The sequence below is a fragment of the Ovis aries genome, chromosome 21 (assembly GCF_016772045.2).
Source record: "Ovis aries strain OAR_USU_Benz2616 breed Rambouillet chromosome 21, ARS-UI_Ramb_v3.0, whole genome shotgun sequence".
NCBI lineage: Eukaryota > Metazoa > Chordata > Mammalia > Artiodactyla > Bovidae > Ovis > Ovis aries.
Window position 1 is genome coordinate 45621016 of NC_056074.1, and position 13052 is coordinate 45634067.

At 54.2% G+C, this 13052-nt stretch overlaps 1 protein-coding gene across 11 annotated transcripts in view; it reads left to right on the top strand.

Annotated features, from left to right (window-relative positions):
* The window catches only part of ASCL2 (achaete-scute family bHLH transcription factor 2), an 86542-nt gene that overhangs the window by 19929 nt on the left and 53561 nt on the right, over window positions 1-13052 (top strand). For 5 of the 11 annotated variants that reach the window (XR_009597868.1, XR_009597867.1, XR_009597869.1 and 2 more), the window contains exons 2-4: window positions 422-507; window positions 7943-8058; window positions 8174-10698. The gene's annotated coding sequence lies outside the window, so the exon portion shown is untranslated. Of the gene's footprint in view, window positions 1-421; window positions 508-7942; window positions 8059-8173; window positions 10699-11338; window positions 11904-13052 lie in introns of those variants that run through there. The other 6 variants (XR_009597865.1, XR_009597864.1, XR_009597871.1 and 3 more) reach the window with 6 other exon arrangements.

Sequence of the window (13052 nt, forward strand, 5' to 3'; positions counted from 1 at the left end):
GCCCCCAACCACACCCCAGCTGCAGGACTGAGCCTCCAGCCGCTCTCCCCGCCCAGGGGTCAAGGGACAGGGCCGCCAGGGCCAACACTCTAATCACGCCAGGTCCTTTCGGAGACCAGGGCTCATCCTGAAAGGACCTAGGGGCCCCCAGATACCTGTCGTCCCCTTAGCTTACAGAGCATGCTCATTACTTCACAGATGAAAGGGTCTTATTTATTTGATTCTTTGTTTGGGGCACTCTGTGCAGGATACAAGATCTTAGTTTCCTGACCAGGGACAGAGCCCCCGTCCTCTGCAGCGGAAGTGCAGAGTCCTAGCCACTGGGGAGCTAGGGACGTCCCCGGAGACACCACAGGCTCTAACGACTATGTGTCAAAGGCCAGAACAAAGGCCAAATGTCTGTTTTTTTCTTGTATCACAGGCCACCCTCGGGTCACCGACTGGATCCCTTACAGCGAAACGATCTGGGCGCCTCGCTAGAATCAGCGCAGCGCATTGTCACATCAGGTGGGAACATCCCCCAGGGCGAGGCCCCTCGGGCCCGCAGGCCGATCTGGTCAGGCTCCAAAGCAGGACTGGCCTTGGTGCTGCGGCCTGACCTCTCGGGCCTCTGGTGAGGCCGAAACGAGGACCAGCGTCGCCAGCTCTGAGCCTCTCTCGGGCGTTGGTGTAACACCGGTTTCCTTCCTCACATCCCAGGACCTGTGGGTTCATCCCGTTGCCCCCAGCTGCTGTCCCTTCTCTCCCTGGTTCCCAGATGAGCTGGTCTAGATTTCAGCTGGGATAGGAGCCCCGAGAATGCCTCCCCTCAGTCCACACTTGTCTGGGCGGGTGCAGGGCTAGCCACGTCTGCCGTCAGCCCAGGTTGGCCGAATGGGGCGGCGCGGCTCCACTGGCCGCTTTAGGCCCAGAGGTGTTCAGGTTGAAAACCACAGTTACATCCCTAACCTGTGGGTCATCGCAGAGTGCTGGGCTGAGCTCCCGGTGTTACACAGACCTGTTTTACTCATTGTAGTGCCTGAGGCCACAGAAGAGTCAGACAGGACTTAGCGACTAAAAACAAGGGTATTTATATCAATTCCAGTCAGGGGGTGGGGCGGGAGAGAGGTCCAAGAGGGAAGAGATGTACGGTGCATATCGCTTCATTGGACAGCAGAAACCAATAGAAGATTGTAAAGCAATTCTACTCCCATAAAAAGTTAAATTGAAATTTAAACCACAGTTGCAGTTTCTTGCGTAAGAAACCAGCCCCCCACCCCCTGCCGCCCTCACCCCGCCTCTGGCCCTGGTCCTTGCAGACTCAGTCTTTTCAGTATTGCATCAAGTAGGGAAAAAACTGAAGTGATTTGGGGAAGAAAGAGCAGGGCCTGCCCCCTGCCCCCAGCCCGGCAGGCATTGCACAATGGCGCCAGCATCCTCTCCGCCCTCGCTGCCCCGGATCCGCCGGGAGACAGAAGTGCCGGTCCAGGGGCGTCGCCGCCGGGCCCCTCCTGTGCTCCACCGGCCGGTCCCTCAGACCTGCGCTGCCAGGCTGCACATTCTGGGCCCTACAGAGTTCCTCATTCGGAAGCCGCGGCAGTTGGCCGGCCAGATTGGTGCAACCCACCTCTTCCGGTTTCTTGGGGCTCTGAGTGTCTGTGTCTGGGTCAGCCAGACACCATCCGGGCCGAGCGTCTGTGCCCGTTGGGACCCCCGTGCAGACCACTGGCTCCCAGCCTCAGTCTCACCTGCCAGCTTCCATCAGGGCCTCCCCCCCCAGCCCGGCCCTGAAAACTGGCCACATGGCCATCAGCCACCCCCGTCTCTTCCCAGGGTGCCGTGCCTCTGAGGCTGTGGACCCCATTCCCCTGCGGTGCCCCCGCGTCCGCCCACCCCGGGGGCCCAGGTGTATGCCTCAGGTGAGGACACGGGGATCCGCTTGCCGATTCCAGTCACTTCTGAGCCCGCGACGGGGTTGTGCTGAGGGGCATCGACCTGCCTACTTGAGCACAGCCCAGATCCCCACAGAGATTTCCACGGGGCTGTGTCCTTCCCGGACGTCCCTGTAACAGGCCAGGTTTCCACGGGCCTCCTGCCCGACCAGATGGCCAGGTCTTTTGCTCCTGCCTACACGTTGGTAAAAACCCAAATGTCAGGACCTTCCCTACTATCCGGTGCTTCGAGGAGAGCACGTGCCAGCCTGCTCAATGCCAGGCTGGGCTGCTTACAGCTCGGCCAGAGCGGGGCCATCCAGACAGGATGTGGCTGCCATCTGCACACCGAGCCGCTCTCGGTCAGCGAGGGGAGAGCTGCAAGTTGGGCCGTGTCCCAGGGACAGCACGGCCCAGCAGCTCCTGCCGAGGTCAGTCCCGAGGAAGCAGACGCTTCCTGTGCGGGGGCGGGGGGCGGAGGCTTGTGTTCCCCAGGTTGCACCACCCGGTAGAAAGTGTCTCCACGTCATGCTGGAGCTCTTTGGGGCACCTCTGCGCCCTTAGAGGCCTCCCCCCCGTGTCATCCTGGACGTTGAGGGGATTTCAGGTTTCGTGATCTCTTTTTTTAATTCACGTGTTTTATTTTGGGGCTGTGCTGAATCTTCGTTGTTACATGCCAGGCTTTCTCTGGTTGCCATGCTCCAGCTTCTCATGGCGGTGACTTCTCTCGTTGCGGCTCGCGGGCGCTAGAGCTCAGCGTCAGTTGTGGGGACACACAGGCTTAGTTGCCCTGTGGCCTGTGGGATCTTCCCGGGCCAAGGATCCAACTGGCGTCTCCTGCATTGCAAAGTGGATTCTTGACCACTGCACCACCAGGGAAGCCCTTCGTGATCATTTTGCATCCTTCAGCCACCAGGGTAGCTCCAGTGGGTGTTTGACAATAAGGCATACACAAGCGGGTGTTTGATAACTCCACGCAGACGGAAGTTCTCTCGTCTGAGGTCCCGGTGGTCATCACTAGGAGGTGCCCACGGCTGCTGCCCTGAGCCCCTGTCTTGGTTGCACGCAGGGCATCGCTCAAGGACCTGCCCGCCTGGCGCCCCAGCTTCTGCTCCCTTGGGGGGGTGGCTCACGTCATCTCACTGGTTCCCATTCAGAGTATCCAGTGAACACGGCTTGAAGGACGGAGTTATGAGCTTTACAAGACCAGGCAGGAGAAACATCCCTGAGCCGGGCACCACGTCCACCCCATCCCCCAGCACAATCAGGTGGAAGAGGCCCAGTGGCATCACATAAAGCCTGTCCAAGCGTCCCGAGGCTTCTCCGAACTTCGACCTTAATCCCATCCACCCTGACATTCCTCCCAGTGGCCTCCACTGGGGTCCATCTACAGGCCTCGGTTCCATAACACCAGGCAGGGGCTGCATCCCTTACTGCGGCATAATGCCCACATCATAACCCACCAGGTAAAGGGGGCATGACTGCTGCAGCAAGAGCCCTGCATGCTCACCACGCTGTTCTGACTGTTGGCTTCTCCAGCCCGGGTCGGTCCCACCGTGCGCAGGGCTCTGGCACTGAGGACTCCTGGGCTCGTCCCTCCACCCCTGACCCTGATGTCCACTCCGGACAAGGCTCTGGGGCCCCAGCAGAGGGTTGAGCTGAGGGGCCCTTTGGTCCATTTTCACCTTCTTCTTTTATACTTGGAGTATAGCTGATTTATATACACAGCAAAAACAAGACCGGGAGCGGACTGTGCTTCAGGTGATGAACCCCTTATTGCCAAATTCAGACTTAACTTGAAGAAAGTAGGGAAAACCACTAGACCATCAGGTATGACCTGAATCAAATCCCTTACAGTAGAAGTGACAAATAGATTCAAGCGTTTAGATCTGATAGACAGAGTGCCTGAAGCACTATGGACAGAGGTTCATGACATTGTACAGGAGGCAGGGATCAAGACCATCCTCAAGAAAAAGAAATGTGAAAAAGCAAAATGGTTGTCCGAGGAGGCCTTACAAATAGCTGAGAAAAGAAGAAAAGCTAAAGGCAAAGGAGAAAAGGAAAGATATACCCATCTGAATGCAAGGTTCCAAAGAATAGCAAGGAGAGATAAGAAGGCCTTCCTCAGTGATCAGTGCAAAGAAATAGAGGAAAACAATAAAATGGGAAAGACTAGAGATTTCTTCAAGAAAACTAGAGACACCAAGGGAACATTTCATGCAAAGATGGGCTCAATAAAGGACAGAAATGATATGGACCTAACAGAAGCAGAAGATATTAAGGAGAGGTAGCAAGAATACACAGAAGAACTGTACAAAAAAGATCTTCAGGACCCAGGTAATCACGATGGTGTGATCACACCTAGAGCCAGACATCCTGGAATGTGAAGTCAAGTGGGCCTTAGAAAGCATCACTACGAACAAAGCTAGTGGAGGTGATGGAATTCCAGTTGAGCTCTTTCAAACCTTAAAAGATGATGCTGTGAAAGTGCTACACTCAATATGCCAGCAAATTTGGAAAACTCAACAGTGGGCACAGGACTGGAAAAGGTCAGTTTTCATTCCAATTCCAAAGAAAGGCAATGCCAAAGAATGCTCAAACTACTGGACAATTGCACTCATCTCACACGCTAGCAAAGTAATGCTCAAAATTCTCCAATTCAGGCTTCAACAGAACTTCCAGATGTTCAAGCTGGATTTACAAAAGGCAGGGGAACCAAAGATCAAATTTCCAACATCCATTGGATCATCAAAAACGCAAGAGAGTTCCAGCAAAACATCTTCTGCTTTATTGACTACGCCAAAGCCTTTGTGTGGATCCCAACAAACTGTGGAAAATTCTTCAAGAGGTGGGAATACCAGACCACCTGACCTGCCTCCTGAGAAACCTGTATGCAGGCCCAGAAGCAACAGTTAGAACTGGACATGGAACAACAGACTGGTTCCAAATTGGGAAAGGAGTATGTCCAGGCTGTATATTGTCACCCTGCTTATTTAACTTCTATGCAGAGTACATCATGAGAAACGCTGGGCTGGGTGAAACACAAGCTGGAATCAAGATTGCCGGGAGAAATATCAATGATCTCAGATACACAGATGACACCACCCTTACGGAAGAAAGTCAAAAAGAACTAAAGAGCCTCTTGATGAAGGTGAAAGAGGAGAGTGAAAAAGCTGGCTTAAAACTCAACATTCAGAAAACTAAGATCATGGCATCTGCTCCCATAACTTCATGGCAAATAAATGGGGAAACAGTGGTTGACTTTATTTTGGGGGGGCTCCAAAATCACTGCAGATGGTGACTGCAGCCATGAAATTAAAAGATGCTTGCTCCTTGGAAGAAAAGCTATGACCAACCTAGACAGCATATTTAAAAGCAGAGACATTACTTTGCCAACAAAGGTCCATCTAGTCGAAGCTGTGGTTTTTCCAGGAGTCATGTATGGATGTGAGAGTTGGACTGTGAAGAAAGCTGAGTGCTGAAGAATTGACACTTTTGAACTGTAGTGCTGGAGAAGACTCTTGAGAGTCCCTTAGACTGCAAGGAGATCCAACCAGCCCATCCTAAAGGAAATCAGTCCTGAATATTCATTGGAAGGACTGATGCTGAAGCTGAAGTTCCAATACTTTGGCCCCCAGATGAGAAGAACTGAGTCATTGGAAAAAGACTGTGATGATGCTGGGAGGGATTGGGGGCAGGAGGAGAAGGGGACGACAGAGGGTGAGATGGCTGGATGGCATCACTGACTTGATGGACATGAGTTTGAGTGAGCTCCGGGAGTTGGTGATGGATGGGAAGCCTGGCGTGCTGCGGTCCATGGGGTCGCAGAGTCGGACACGACTGAGCGGCTGACCTGAGCTGGCTGCTGGCTGGTTTGCGGTGTTGCGTCAGTTGCGGCTGAGCAGCAAAGTGAGTCAGCTTTACATAGACACATACCCACTCTCTTTCAGACTCTTTTCCCATATAGGTCGTTACAGAGTACTGAGTAGGGTTTCCGTGCTATACTCATTATTAGTATCTATTTTATATTATTGTTATCTTATTAGTTATCTATGTTGTATATGAAATATGTTGTTGGAGATGACTCTTGAGAGCCCCTTGGACAGCAAGATCAAGCTGATCGATCCTGAAGGAAATCGGTCCTGAATATTCACTGGAAGGACTGATGCTGAAGCTCAAATCCTTAGGCCACCTGATGTGTGAAGAGCTGACTCATGGGGCAAGACCCTGTTTCTGGGAAAGACTGAGGGCAGGAGGAGAAGGCAGCCACTGAAGATGAGATGGTTAGACAGCATCACCGACTCAGTGGACATAAATTTTACCAAACCCTGGGAGATGGTGAGGGACAGGAGGCCTGGTGTGCTGCAGTCCGTGGGGTCACAAGGAGTCAGACGCGACTGAGCGACTGAGGAACAGCAAGTGCAGCACCGTGAATCCCCGTCTCCCAGTTCATCCCTCTTCCTCCCTGGAAGCCATACTTCTGTTTTCTACATCTGTGGCTCTATTTCTGTTCTGTAAATAAGCTCATTGTATGTTTTAGATTCCACACAAAAGCAATATCATGCATTTGTTTTTCTCTGTCTGAATTGCTTCACTCAGCATGACAGTCTCTAGGTCCACCGTGTTGCTGTAAATAGCGTTATTTTGCTCCTTTTTGTGGCTGACTAATATTCCATGGTATATATATACACACCATGCCTTTGTCCATCTGTCTGTAGATGGACGTTCGGGTTGCTTCCGCGTCCTGACTATTGGAACTAGTGTCAACTTCTACTCTGATTGAGCTGCCTGATCGCTGTCCCCAGAGAGTTTAGCTGTGCTTCCTCTTTGGGACTGCTGCCTTCCTGCTTCTAGCTTTCCTCCAAACTGGCGGAAACAGGCCAGACTCGTTCAGGGCCCGTTAGTGTTCGGAGCCCAGCAAGGCCTCCTTTTGGCTTTGAGACATCCTTTGTTTTGCCCCCCATCAGTGTCCCTTTTATTAATCTATTTCTTAATGAAGATCTAAAGATCCCACCCTCCTGGGGAGAGTCCTGGGGTCCGGCCGTCCCTTTCTCCATCTTCTTGTCGGTTAGTTACGTTTTGAGTAGTGACTGTAAGACCCGGAAGGGGGGGAGGGTCAGCTGAGACAGCGGTTTCTGCCATCAGGCTCTCTAGAGGAGGGGAGAAGCGTGCCCAGGATCTCCCCATATATTTCTTTGCAACTTCTGTAAAGCCATAATTATTTCAAAATAGAGTGTCGGAAAAAAAGTTGTAGGCTGTGAAATTTGAAAACCTCAATGAAACAAAAGCATCGATAGAAAAGTATGGATGGACCGAACTGACTCAAGAAGAAGTCAAATCAAGAGTCTCCCTCATTCATGATAGTCTCAGTTGAAGGAAAGTGTCTTTCTAGAGAAGGGTCATCTGAGGGACCCAGAAGGAGTAGAAATACAGCATGTTAGCTCTCTGCGGTTGTGCGAGGCAGCTTGGCCCCAAATGTGGTAGAGCAAGTCCCCTGCGTGCAAACAAGCTCTGTTCTGAGATCACGCTCGTAAGTCTAAAAAGGTCAGCCTGGGTATCCAGCTAACATCATCAGCTATGTAGTCTTGTACTTTAATAGGTTTATAATACTTTTCACACAAATAATACATTTAAAGAAAAAAACCAAAAATGAAGAAAACATTTTAAATCTTATAGCTGTTGTTCAGTTGCTAAGTCATGTCTGACTCTTTGTGACCCCATGGACTGCAACATGGAGTTTACTCAAATCCATGTCCATTAAGTCAGTGATGCCATCCAGCCATCTCATCCTCTGTTGTCCCCTTCTCCTCCTGCCTTCTATCCTGCCCAGCATCGGGGTCTTTTCCAGTGAGTTAGCTCTTCACATCAGGTGGCCAAAGGATTGGAGCTTCAGCTTCAGCCTCAGTCCTTCCAATGAATATTCAGGGTTGATTTCCTTTAGGATGGACTGGTTGGATCTCCTTGCAGCCCAAGGGACTCTCAAGAGTCTTCTCCAACACCACAGTTCAAAAGCACCAATTCTTCCCTTACAGGACAGCCCTCCATACGGTCACCACTCCCAGCAGAGTGAGCAAAGATGATACGAGAATGGAAGCTGGGTCTAGCCTCAGAAGACATCTCATGACTGTTCCTCGTTCAGTTGTTGGAGGTAAGTCACTCACTAGATCAGCCCACATGCTCTGGACAAAGGGGGTTGCGTGGGGGTGTGGCCAGGAGGAGGCAGGGCTTGATGAGACTAATTTATATGCTGCCTGTCACAACAGATGGTAAAGAATCTGCCTGTAATGCAGGAGACCCGGGTTCAATCCCTGGGTCAGGAAGATCCCTTGGAGAAAGGAATGGCTACCCACTCCAGCACTCTTGCCTGGAGCATCCTGTGGACAGAGGAGCCTGGTAGGCTACAGTCCATAGAGTTGAAAAGAGCTGAACACGACTGAGTGAGTAACACTTTTGCTATCACAACAGCCGCTTGCCATGTGGCCACATCTCGTGTCACAATCAATTCAACAGACGCTGCAGCCAGGAGGAGGGTGCCTGCTGGGGAACGGTTATCACCAGGACAACCGTGGACTGCTTGCTTGTGGCAAAGGAGAGATAAAATTACAGTGGAAATGGCTGCTGTCCCCTCTGTGACAAGCAGGCCCGCGCTTCCCAAGCAGGGGCAGCAAGGACCCCACGCCTCACCTGTGCAGGGTTCCCTCCAAGGCGGGTGACTTGCCATCTCACCAAGCCTTCAGCGATCACTTCCAGTTACAAGAGAAACAGGGGAGAGAGGCACCAGGAGGACGTCACCTCCAGAACCCGGGACCCTCGGGCCACTGACCCGCGCTCCTGAAATGGGGTCATGGCTCAGGGAGAAATGCAGAGGGTGGAAGGAAACCGCTGTAAATCAGAAAAGACTGAGGAGACACACCCCGGGCAGGGGGCTCGACAGACTCTAGGCGTGAACAAGCCAGCAGTAAGAGCTAAAATGGAAGCGTGGTGGAGATGGAACGAAGATGGTGTTCTCAGTGCCGTCAGGGAATTACTGCTAACGTGGCCTCCTGGCAGCAGGATTGTGTGTCTGCTGGGAAATAGCTTCCTTTTTTGGAGATGAATGCAGAACTACTTGTCTATTCAATTTCTGTCGTGACATGGGATCGACTTCAAGAATCTTACGTACACACATATCTTAAAGTAAACACAGGTGTGTGTATGTGTATATGTGTCTATATATACAGAGAGAGAATGGAGAACGAGGTATTTATTCGGGAGAGGGGCGCATCTGAGCTCCGGGAGCAGGTCAGCAGGCAGGAACCCAGGCTGGCTCCCTGTGTTTCGCTCTTGAGGTTGAAATCCTTCTTCTGGGAAAACTCAGTCTTTGCTGTGAAGACCTTCGAATCACGGGCAAGGCCCACCCACTCGATGAAGATGGTCTGTTTTATTCCAGATCTTCTGATTGCGATGTTCAATCAGACTTCCCTGGTGGTCCAGCGGTTAAGAATCCACCCGCCAATGCAGGGGACATGGGTTTGATCCCTGATCCAAGAGGATCCCACATGCCCTGGGGTAACTGAGCCCGGGAGCGCACCGCTACTGAGCCCTCACTCTGGAGCAGGGGATCTGTCACAGGAGAAGCTGCCGCATTGAGAAGCCTGCGCCTGCAGCTAGCGAGGAGCCACGCACAGCAAGGAAGACTCAGTACAAACACACAAAAATGGGAATCTCATCAAAAACTACCTTCACCGCAACATCTGACCGGTGTTTGACCAAATAGCTGGACACCAGGACCTGGCCGAGCTGAGACATAAAACTAGCCTTTCCCGTGGATATATGTGTATTCATTATATTACTCTTTCTACTTCTTTTCTGTATTAAAGTTTTCATCAAAAGCTAAAAAACAAAGAACCTTTGTTCACAGAAGTCACTATAAGGAAAGTGAAAGTCAGGTCGCAAATATGAGACAATATTTACAATCCACGTAAGTAACAAATGACTTCTACCCAGTAATACAAACGTCCCCACGCCTCAGAAGAAAGAGACATAGGATCTGATTTTTTTTAATGGGCAGAAGACATAAACAGACATTTGGCAGAATAAGAAACAGAAATGGTCAGCAATCATGCAGGCGGGAGCAAGAAATTAACACCTCCTGACGCACAGAGAGTTTCAGGTTTGGGGCAAGAGCACGCGTGCGCTGCTGTGAGCAGCGGAATCGGAGCAAGCAGTGGGAGGACCGACGGGCCGTGTCTGGGAGGCTGGCTTCTGCACACGCAGCGATTCGGCACCCTGCCTCTGGACGGGACCCTGGGTCGGGTCGCCAACCTGTGAGCTGTGCCCCATGGCGGGTGCGAAGTGGGAGTGAACCTTAAAATCAGGTGGTGGTGTAAAGGCAGCCCCAGCTTCAGGTGCTGTTTAAGTCTTTATTGAAATTTTGTTATAATATAGCTTCTGTTTTATGTTTTTTTATGTTTGGGTTTTGCGGCCCAAAGCATACGGGATCTCGGCTCCCCAGCTAGGGACTGAAGCCACATCCTCTGTGTTGGAAGCGTAACCACTGGACCACCAGGCAAGTCCTGCTCCAGGTGTTCTTAGTCCGCACGAACCTACGCACGTGCCCGCCCCGGCCCCCATGTGGCTGCCCGGCCGGCGAGTACCTGGCTTTGTTTTTGCATTTCTAGGTCTGCCCTAAGATGCAGAGGACCAGAGGCTGGACACCTGTGCCTCCACCTGCAGGGACAGCAGTGCGCCCCGCGTCAGGACCACTCAGACACTGGTTTCCGTCGGCTCGCTCCACAGGCCACTGACCGTGAGTTCACCCCTGCCCCCCAGACCCCTGCCGATAGATCTGGAGGAGGCATGGTAGGCCGCTTGGGTGAAAACCGCATGGCAGAGCGCGAGTAAGCCCTGTGAAAAGAGGTCTCACAGAGCCTGTGCCCCCGCGCCCTGGTCCCCTGTGCACAGGAGGCGGAGGCCTTGTTTGGGCGTCTGCTTTGCTCTCACCTGCATCCAGGCGGCACGTCGGGGTGCTGACTTTGAGTGGTGTGCAGAGTTGGTGGAGGTGCCCCCCGGGTCACAGGACTTGGTCCTTGGGACCCAGGGACCCCAGGGCCCCAGCAGCTGCTGGGGAAGCTGAGATGCGGAAGGTCAGTGCCAGCCTGTGCAGGCACACAGCCGCGCCCTTGGCCAGGACCTCACCTCCCTGTGGGACTCCTCGTTCGGCTCCCCTCTGGGCCGGGGAAGAGGTGGACCACTGCACATGGGGTGGCAGGGTGACCCGAGCTGCCTGTCTTGAAGGGGGTGTCATTTGTGCACCGGGTCATGTAGTTGGGCTGGCCAGCAGCTCCCCATTGCCCAGTGAGGTTGGGGGTCTGGACTCTTGTAAGGTCCCTGGAGCCCGTGGCAGGCAGGCAGTGTCTCCTTCCCCATCCTGCCCGTGCTGCCTGCAGGGAGAGGAGCCGCCCGCGGGCCCAGCAGGACACCCCTACAGCCAGATGCCCAGCTTGTCGCAGTGGCGCGTCCAGCTCTGCACCACAATGCCGGGCCTCCGGGAGCCCGGCCTGCCCCCTGGTAGCAGGTTCACTGACGTGAGACCCCTTGTGGGCCAGGAATCTCCAGAGAAACCGCACCAGTGGGGTGCATGCGGGCTCACTCACTCAGTCGTGTCCGACTCTTTGTGACCCCCTGGACTGTAGCCCACCAGGCTCCTCTGTCGATGGGATTCTCCAGGCAAGAATGCTGGAGTGGGCCGCCTTGTCCTCCTCCAGGGGATCTTCCCACCCAGAGGTGGAACTCCCATCTCTCGAGTCTCGTGCCTTGGCGGGCTGGTTTGTTTATTTTTTTTTTTTTTACCACGGGGGCCATCGGGAAGCCCACCAGTGGGGTATCTGTCTCTACACCCATCGATCCGTCCTTCATTCACCCACCCTTCCATCTCTCCATCCATACACCCGTCCACCTATCACCCAGCTATTTACCTACCTACCTCTCTATAAAATATGTACTACCAGGAAATAGCTCGCGTGGTTACGGGGCTGGGAATGACCTGCCGTGGGCACACTGGTGGCCCAGGAAGGCCAGCTTGGGGACGTCATCCAGCCTGAGTCTGGAGGCCTCAGCCCCAGCTGACATCGTGAACCGCAGTCTCAGGGCAGGAGGAGGTGCCTGGAGTCGCCCCAGCTCAGGGGGTGGGGCCAGAGGAGGGGCGTTCTCCTTTCCCCCGTGTGTTCCGTTCAGGCCTCGGGGGACCGGCTGGTGCCCCCCAACACGGGGGAGGCTGCCTACTTTCCTGCGTCCACAGTTCAGTGCCAGCCTCCCCAGGAAACACTACCCCCGCAGCCGCCCCTGAAGTCACGTCCCCTCCGGCGGGTCATGCCGGCACACTGCTGAACACGGCCCTCCCGCCACGGGAAGGGCAGCGGCGGCTCCACCGGCCGCCCGCGCCCTGCATTTGGATGCCCGGTGCCTGCGCCCGCACTTCCCTTATTCACCAACCTAACGCCGTGCTGCTGGGCTAGCTCTTCCCGGATCCCTGTTTCTGGGCAAGGACCTGGCCTTACAGAAAGAGGAGCAAGGCAAGCGGAGGTGCCCTGGGCTCCCCGAGAGCCTCCCCGTACCCGGCTCCTCAAGGAGGAGACCCCATGGGACGGCGGCCTAGCCCTGGCATCGTTTAGGGCCGCGGCGGGGGCAGCGGGGTGACAGTTGCCCTGTGTCCTCTGGACATGCTAGCCGATGCCGCCATCTCCCCCAAATCAGGATGCACGGCGGCGGAGGCCGCGGGCGGGGAGGGCCGCTTCCTGTGACTAGAATGAATGGGCTGCTCACATCCTGCCTCTCGCCCCTGTCGGTCCCTGCTCACCTGGTTTTCAGTCCCAGCAAAGGGATGCTTTGAGCAAAACAATGGTGACGTCGAGTTGGAAGGGGGAGAGTCTCCACCTGGCCCACCAGGGGCTCCTCGGCCAGTGGACTAAGGGGCCCCGAAGGGGGCCGCGGTGATGGGGTCAAGGGGAAATGGGGTCCTGCTCCTGAGTGAGGGCGGGGTGAGGGGGTGATGAGGGTTCATGGCAGAGGTCACCACCGGGAGGACGCCTTCGTTCCCAGCACCCTCCCCACGAAGAGCGGCCCGGCAGCAGGGGAAGCCGGTGAGAGGCCCAGACGGGGGTG